This window comes from Blennius ocellaris, assembly GCF_963422515.1.
Source record: "Blennius ocellaris genome assembly, chromosome: 13".
Taxonomy (NCBI): domain Eukaryota; kingdom Metazoa; phylum Chordata; class Actinopteri; order Blenniiformes; family Blenniidae; genus Blennius; species Blennius ocellaris.
In genome coordinates, this window is record NC_137662.1 from 2,487,134 (window position 1) to 2,496,132 (window position 8,999).

Sequence of the window (8,999 nt, forward strand, 5' to 3'; positions counted from 1 at the left end):
CCTAGGAAACACTGATGCTTCCTTTAGAGCCTCCTTTATCCTAGGAAACACTGATGCTTCCTTCAGAGCCTCCTTTAGCCTAGGAAACACTGATGCTTCCTTTAGCCGAGGAAACACTGATGCTTACTTTAGAGCCTCCTTTCGCCTAGGAAACACTGATGCTTCCTTTAGCCTAGGACACACTGATGCTTCCTTTAGAGCCTCCTTTAGCCTAGGAAATACTGATGCCTCCGTCAGAGCCTCCTTTAGCCTAGGAAACACTGATGCTTCCTATAGAGCCTCCTTTAGCCTAGGAAACACTGATGCTTCCTTTAGCTTAGGAAACACTGATGCTTCCTTTAGAGCCTCCTTTATCCTAGGAAACACTGATGCTTCCTTTAGAACATCCTTTAGCCTAGGAAACACTGATACTTCCTTTAGAGCCTCCTTTAGCCTAGGAAACACTGATGCTTCCTTTAGAGCCTCCTTTATCCTAGGAAACACTGATGCTTCCTTCAGAGCCTCCTTTAGCCTAGGAAACACTGATGCTTCCTTTAGCCGAGGAAACACTGATGCTTCCTTTAGAGCCTCCTTTCGCCTAGGAAACACTGATGCTTCCTTTAGCCTAGGACACACTGATGCTTCCTTTAGAGCCTCCTTTAGCCTAGGAAATACTGATGCCTCCGTCAGAGCCTCCTTTAGTCTAGGAAACACTGATGCTTCCTATAAAGCCTCCTTTAGCCTAGGAAACACTGATGCTTCCTTTAGCTTAGGAAACACTGATGCTTCCTTTAGAGCCTCCTTTATCCTAGGAAACACTGATGCTTCCTTTACAGCCTCCTATAGCCTAGGAAACACTGATGCTTCATTTAGAACCTCCTTTAGCCTAGGAAACACTGATGCTTCCTTTAGAACCTCCTTTAGCCTAGGAAACACTGATGCTTCCTTTAGAGCCTCCTTTAGCCTAGGAACCACTGATGCTTCCTTTAGAGCCTCCTTTAGCCTAGGAAACACTGATGCTTCCTTTAGAGCCTCCTTTATTCTAGGAAACACTGATGCTTCCTTCAGAGCCTCCTTTAGCCTAGGAAACACTGATGCTTCCTTTAGCCGAGGAAACACTGATGCTTCCTTTAGAGCCTCCTTTAGTCTAGGAAACACTGATGCTTCCTTTATCGTAGGACACACTGATGTTTCCTTTATAGCCTCCTTTAGCCTAGGAAACACTGATGCTTCCTTTAGAACCTCCTTTATCCTAGGAAACACTGATGCTTCCTTTAGAACCTCCTTTAGCCTAGGAAACACTGATGCTTCCTTTAGAACCTCCTTTAGCCTAGGAAACACTGATGCTTCCTTTAGAACCTCCTTTAGCCTAGGAAACACTGATGCTTCCTTTAGACTAGGAAACACTGATGCTTCCTTTAGAGCCTCCTTTAGCCTAGGAACGACTGATGCTTCCTTTAGAGCCTCCTTTAGCCTAGGAAACACTGATGCTTCCTTTAGCCTAGGAAACACTGACGCTTCCTTTAGAGCCTCCTTTAGCCTAGGAAACACTGATGCTTCCTTTAGAGCCTCCTTTATCCTAGGAAACACTGATGCTTCCTTTAGAGCCTCCTTTAGCCTAGGAACCACTGATGCTTCCTTTAGAGCCTCCTTTAGCCTAGGAACCACTGATGCTTCCTTTAGCCTAGGAAACACTGATGCTTCCTTTAGAGCCTCCTTTAGCCTAGGAAACACTGATGCTTCCTTTAGAGCCTCCTTTAGCCTAGGAACCACTGATGCTTCCTTTAGAGCCTCCTTTAGCCTAGGAAACACTGATGCTTCCTTTAGCCTAGGAAACACTGATGCTTCCTTTAGAGCCTCCTTTAGCCTAGGAACCACTGATGCTTCCTTTAGCCTAGGAAACACTGATACTTCCTTTAGAGCCTCCTTTAGCCTAGGAAACACTGATGCTTCCTTTAGAGCCTCCTTTATCCTAGGAAACACTGATGCTTCCTTCAGAGCCTCCTTTAGCCTAGGAAACACTGATGCCTCCTTTAGCCTAGGAAACACTGATGCTTCCTATAGAGCCTCCTTTAGCCTAGGAAACACTGATGCTTCCTTTAGCTTAGGAAACACTGATGCTTCCTTTAGAGCCTCCTTTATCCTAGGAAACACTGATGCTTCCTTTAGAACATCCTTTAGCCTAGGAAACACTGATACTTCTTTTAGAGCCTCCTTTAGCCTAGGAAACACTGATGCTTCCTTCAGAGCCTCCTTTAGCCTAGGAAACACTGATGCTTCCTTTAGCCGAGGAAACACTGATGCTTCCTTTAGAGCCTCCTTTCGCCTAGGAAACACTGATGCTTCCTTTAGCCTAGGACACATTGATGCTTCCTTTAGAGCCTCCTTTAGCCTAGGAAATACTGATGCCTCCGTCAGAGCCTCCTTTAGTCTAGGAAACACTGATGCTTCCTACAAAGCCTCCTTTAGCCTAGGAAACACTGATGCTTCCTTTAGCTTAGGAAACACTGATGCTTCCTTTAGAGCCTCCTTTATCCTAGGAAACACTGATGCTTCCTTTAGAGCCTCCTATAGCCTAGGAAACACTGATGCTTCATTTAGAACCTCCTTTAGCCTAGGAAACACTGATGCTTCCTTTAGAACCTCCTTTAGCCTAGGAAACACTGATGCTTCCTTTAGAGCCTCCTTTAGCCTAGGAACCACTGATGCTTCCTTCAGAGCCTCCTTTAGCCTAGGAAACACTGATGCTTCCTTTAGCCGAGGAAACACTGATGCTTCCTTTAGAGCCTCCTTTAGTCTAGGAAACACTGATGCTTCCTTTATCGTAGGACACACTGATGTTTCCTTTATAGCCTCCTTTAGCCTAGGAAACACTGATGCTTCCTTTAGAACCTCCTTTATCCTAGGAAACACTGATGCTTCCTTTAGAACCTCCTTTAGCCTAGGAAACACTGATGCTTCCTTTAGAACCTCCTTTAGCCTAGGAAACACTGATGCTTCCTTTAGAACCTCCTTTAGCCTAGGAAACACTGATGCTTCCTTTAGACTAGGAAACACTGATGCTTCCTTTAGAGCCTCCTTTAGCCTAGGAACCACTGATGCTTCCTTTAGAGCCTCCTTTAGCCTAGGAAACACTGATGCTTCCTTTAGCCTAGGAAACACTGACGCTTCCTTTAGAGCCTCCTTTAGCCTAGGAACCACTGTTGCTTCCTTTAGCCTAGGAAACACTGATACTTCCTTTAGAGCCTCCTTTAGCCTAGGAAACACTGATGCTTCCTTTAGAGCCTCCTTTATCCTAGGAAACACTGATGCTTCCTTCAGAGCCTCCTTTAGCCTAGGAAACACTGATGCCTCCTTTAGCCTAGGAAACACTGATGCTTCCTATAGAGCCTCCTTTAGCCTAGGAAACACTGATGCTTCCTTTAGCTTAGGAAACACTGATGCTTCCTTTAGAGCCTCCTTTATCCTAGGAAACACTGATGCTTCCTTTAGAACATCCTTTAGCCTAGGAAACACGGATACTTCCTTTAGAGCCTCCTTTAGCCTAGGAAACACTGATGCTTCCTTCAGAGCCTCCTTTAGCCTAGGAAACACTGATGCTTCCTTTAGCCGAGGAAACACTGATGCTTCCTTTAGAGCCTCCTTTCGCCTAGGAAACACTGATGCTTCCTTTAGCCTAGGACACATTGATGCTTCCTTTAGAGCCTCCTTTAGCCTAGGAAATACTGATGCCTCCGTCAGAGCCTCCTTTAGTCTAGGAAACACTGATGCTTCCTATAAAGCCTCCTTTAGCCTAGGAAACACTGATGCTTCCTTTAGCTTAGGAAACACTGATGCTTCCTTTAGAGCCTCCTTTATCCTAGGAAACACTGATGCTTCCTTTAGAGCCTCCTATAGCCTAGGAAACACTGATGCTTCATTTAGAACCTCCTTTAGCCTAGGAAACACTGATGCTTCCTTTAGAACCTCCTTTAGCCTAGGAAACACTGATGCTTCCTTTAGAGCCTCCTTTAGCCTAGGAACCACTGATGCTTCCTTCAGAGCCTCCTTTAGCCTAGGAAACACTGATGCTTCCTTTAGCCGAGGAAACACTGATGCTTCCTTTAGAGCCTCCTTTAGTCTAGGAAACACTGATGCTTCCTTTATCGTAGGACACACTGATGTTTCCTTTATAGCCTCCTTTAGCCTAGGAAACACTGATGCTTCCTTTAGAACCTCCTTTATCCTAGGAAACACTGATGCTTCCTTTAGAACCTCCTTTAGCCTAGGAAACACTGATGCTTCCTTTAGAACCTCCTTTAGCCTAGGAAACACTGATGCTTCCTTTAGAACCTCCTTTAGCCTAGGAAACACTGATGCTTCCTTTAGACTAGGAAACACTGATGCTTCCTTTAGAGCCTCCTTTAGCCTAGGAACCACTGATGCTTCCTTTAGAGCCTCCTTTAGCCTAGGAAACACTGATGCTTCCTTTAGCCTAGGAAACACTGACGCTTCCTTTAGAGCCTCCTTTAGCCTAGGAAACACTGATGCTTCCTTTAGAGCCTCCTTTATCCTAGGAAACAGTGATGCTTCCTTCAGAGCCTCCTTTAGCCTAGGAAACACTGATGCTTCCTCTAGCCGAGGAAACACTGATGCTTCCTTTAGAGCCTCCTTTAGCCTAGGAAACACTGATGCTTCCTTTATCCTAGGACACACTGATGCTTCCTTTATAGCCTCCTTTAGCCTAGGAAACACTGATGCTTCGTTTAGAACCTCCTCTAGCCTAGGAAACACTGATGCTTCCTTTAGAGCCTCCTTTAGCCTAGGAAACACTGATGCTTCCTTTATCCTAGGACACACTGATGCTTCCTTTATAGCCTCCTCTAGCCTAGGAAACACTGATGCTTCCTTTAGAACATCCTTTGGCATAGGAAACACTGATGCTTCCTTTAGAACCTCCTTTAGCCTAGGAAACACTGATGCTTCCTTTAGAGCCTCCTTTAGCAAAGGAAACACTTTTTGTCTCTGGCTCCTGTTTCACAGACCTTCTTACCCTCATGTTCTCAGGTGGTTCCCGTCGTGGCTCGGATCCTGACGGAGATGTTCTCCGGAGAACTCAGCTGGTCCACAGACAGCATCCGCCTGCAGATCTCCAACCCTGACGTCAAGGACCAGATGGTGGAGCAGTTCAAGGAGCTCCAGAGGCTCCTGCAGAGCCAAGACATCCAGGGGCCTTGGAACCTCCATGTCTCCTAGAGAAACACACCCAGGGGCCCTGGAACCTCCACGTCTCCTAGAGAAACACACCCAGGGGCCCTGGAACCTCCACGTCTCCTAGAGAAACACACCCAGGGGCCCTGGAACCTCCATGTCTCCTAGAGAAACACACTCAGGGGCCCTGGAACCTCCACGTCTCCTAGAGAAACACACCCAGGGGCCCTGGAACCTCCACGTCTCCTAGAGAAACACACCCAGGGGCCCTGGAACCTCCATGTCTCCTAGAGAAACACACCCAGGGGCCCTGGAACCTCCATGTCTCCTAGAGAAACACACCCAGGGGCCCTGGAACCTCCACGTCTCCTAGAGAAACACACCCAGGGGCCCTGGAACCTCCACGTCTCCTAGAGAAACACACCCAGGGGCCCTGGAACCTCCATGTCTCCTAGAGAAACACACCCAGGGGCCCTGGAACCTCCACGTCTCCTAGAGAAGCCCATCCAGGGGCCCTGGAACCTCCATGTCTCCTAGAGAAACACACCCAGGGGCCCTGGAACCTCCATGTCTCCTAGAGAAACACACCCAGGGGCCCTGGAACCTCCATGTCTCCTAGAGAAACACACCCAGGGGCCCTGGAACCTCCATGTCTCCTAGAGAAACACACCCAGGGGCCCTGGAACCTCCACGTCTCCTAGAGAAACACACCCAGGGGCCCTGGAACCTCCATGTCTCCTAGAGAAACACACTCAGGGGCCCTGGAACCTCCACGTCTCCTAGAGAAACACACCCAGGGGCCCTGGAACCTCCACGTCTCCTAGAGAAACACACCCAGGGGCCCTGGAACCCCCACGTCTCCTAGAGAAACACACCCAGGGGCCTTGGAACCTCCATGTCTCCTAGAGAAGCCCATCCAGGGGCCCTGGAACCTCCACGCCTCCTAGAGAAACACACCCAGGGGCCCTGGAACCCCCACGTCTCCTAGAGAAACACACCCAGGGGCCTTGGAACCTCCATGTCTCCTAGAGAAACACACCCAGGGGCCCTGGAACCCCCATGTCTCCTAGAGAAACACACTCAGGGGCCCTGGAACCTCCATGTCTCCTAGAGAAACACACCCAGGGGCCTTGGAACCTCCATGTCTCCTAGAGAAACACACCCAGGGGCCCTGGAACCTCCACGTCTCCTAGAGAAACACACCCAGGGGCCCTGGAACCTCCACGTCTCCTAGAGAAACACACCCAGGGGCCCTGGAACCTCCATGTCTCCTAGAGAAACACACTCAGGGGCCCTGGAACCTCCACGTCTCCTAGAGAAACACATCCAGGGGCCCTGGAACCTCCACGTCTCCTAGAGAAACACACCCAGGGGCCCTGGAACCTCCACGTCTCCTAGAGAAACACACCCAGGGGCCCTGGAACCTCCACGTCTCCTAGAGAAGCCCATCCAGGGGCCCTGGAACCTCCATGTCTCCTAGAGAAACACACCCAGGGGCCCTGGAACCTCCATGTCTCCTAGAGAAACACACCCAGGGGCCCTGGAACCTCCATGTCTCCTAGAGAAACACACCCAGGGGCCCTGGAACCTCCATGTCTCCTAGAGAAACACACCCAGGGGCCCTGGAACCTCCATGTCTCCTAGAGAAACACACTCAGGGGCCCTGGAACCTCCACGTCTCCTAGAGAAACACACCCAGGGGCCCTGGAACCTCCACGTCTCCTAGAGAAACACACCCAGGGGCCCTGGAACCTCCACGTCTCCTAGAGAAACACACCCAGGGGCCCTGGAACCCCCACGTCTCCTAGAGAAACACACCCAGGGGCCTTGGAACCTCCATGTCTCCTAGAGAAGCCCATCCAGGGGCCCTGGAACCTCCACGCCTCCTAGAGAAACACACCCAGGGGCCCTGGAACCTCCACGTCTCCTAGAGAAACACACCCAGGGGCCCTGGAACCCCCACGTCTCCTAGAGAAACACACCCAGGGGCCTTGGGACCTCCATGTCTCCTAGAGAAACACACTCAGGGGCCCTGGAACCTCCACGTCTCCTAGAGAAACACACCCAGGGGCCCTGGAACCTCCATGTCTCCTAGAGAAACACACCCAGGGGCCCTGGAACCTCCACGTCTCCTAGAGAAACACACCCAGGGGCCCTGGAACCCCCATGTCTCCTAGAGAAACACACTCAGGGGACCTGGAACCCCCATGTCTCCTAGAGAAACACACCCAGGGGCCCTGGAACCTCCATGTATCCTAGAGAAACACACTCAGGGGCCCTGGAACCTCCATGTCTCCTAGAGAAACACACCCAGGGGCCCTGGAACCTCCATGTCTCCTAGAGAAACACACCCAGGGGCCCTGGAACCTCCATGTCTCCTAGAGAAACACACCCAGGGGCCCTGGAACCTCCATGTATCCTAGAGAAACACACTCAGGGGCCCTGGAACCTCGATGTCTCCTAGAGAAACACACCCTGGGGCCCTGGAACCTCCATGTCTCCTAGAGAAACACACCCAGGGGCCCTGGAACCCCATGTCTCCTATAGCAGTGTTTTTCAACCTTTTTTGAGCCAAGGCACACTTTTTTCTTTGGAAAAATCTGGAGGCACACCATCACCTGAAAATGTTAAAATGTGAAACTCTGTAGCCTCTATTAACAATATAAAGTCGTTCTCATCAAAGTTTTATCAACAGGAATCAAATAAATACAGAAAAAAGTATTTCCCAATTTATTTAAAAAATTTTTTTACTCACTCAGTGTGAAACCTGGACCTGATGGATGAAGAGCTGAGATCCTGGTTCACATTCTTCCTTTTCAAAAACTTCTCCATCACTGTCACTGACACAGTACTTTGATACAAGATGGGAGCAGGAGGTGGAGATGAACCACACTGACTCTTTCAGTTTCGATTTCACCGGCAAAGTTCTGTGCTGCCCTCTAGTGGTGAAGAGTATTTATACATGATTACTCTTCAACACACTGTCGGCTGTGAGAGCAAATGTTTTTTTTGAAAAAAATGTGAAATTGGATAATTTCCCACGGCACACCTGACTGTATCTCGCGGAAACACCACTGTGCCGCGGCTCAGTGGTTGAAAAACACGGTCCTACAGGACCAGCATGTTACACGAGACTCAAACGCAGCACGCATGACGACAATATCATTACGCGAGTAAAGAAAGTAGTACCGACTTTAAACACTGATTTAAAAAAAGAAGCCGTGGGATTACAAATGGAGAACTTTTGGCATCTCGCTCAGGACTGATGTATCTTTGTAGCGCAGTAAATAGACTGTAGTGCCCCGACGTCGGGACGGGATGAAAGGATCCAGCTTCACCTCAGGACCTGTCAGGAAGCAACACTAATGGTTAATCAGGTTCACCTGTTGTTGAACAGACAACAGAAGAAACTGAGAGGCAATTAGCAAGACGAGTCGTATGAAGCAGTGGTTCTGCAGGTGGTGAGCACAAACCATGAGGCTCAGCACTCGCTAAGGTCACCTCTCCGTCAAAACACAGCCTTCAGGGATCGCAAAATTCTTTATCGGTCCAGTAATCATGCAGTTTTTACTGGACTGAAGTAGAGTTGGATTTAATAATTTAATAAAGTTTTTTTAATATGAGGCTGTAATAAACTCCTCCCTACAGTAAAGTATGAAATGTAGGAATGTTTGCATGTTTTCTCTCTACAGACAACTTGAGGTTAGAAGGTGAGAAAAGGAAGCAGTACAAAGTATTTTAGTTCCATGTGGACAATGTGAGGGTCTGCGTGACGTCATCATCTCATAATAAACTAGTTCTATCTTTAAAACATCAGAATCACTTTATTA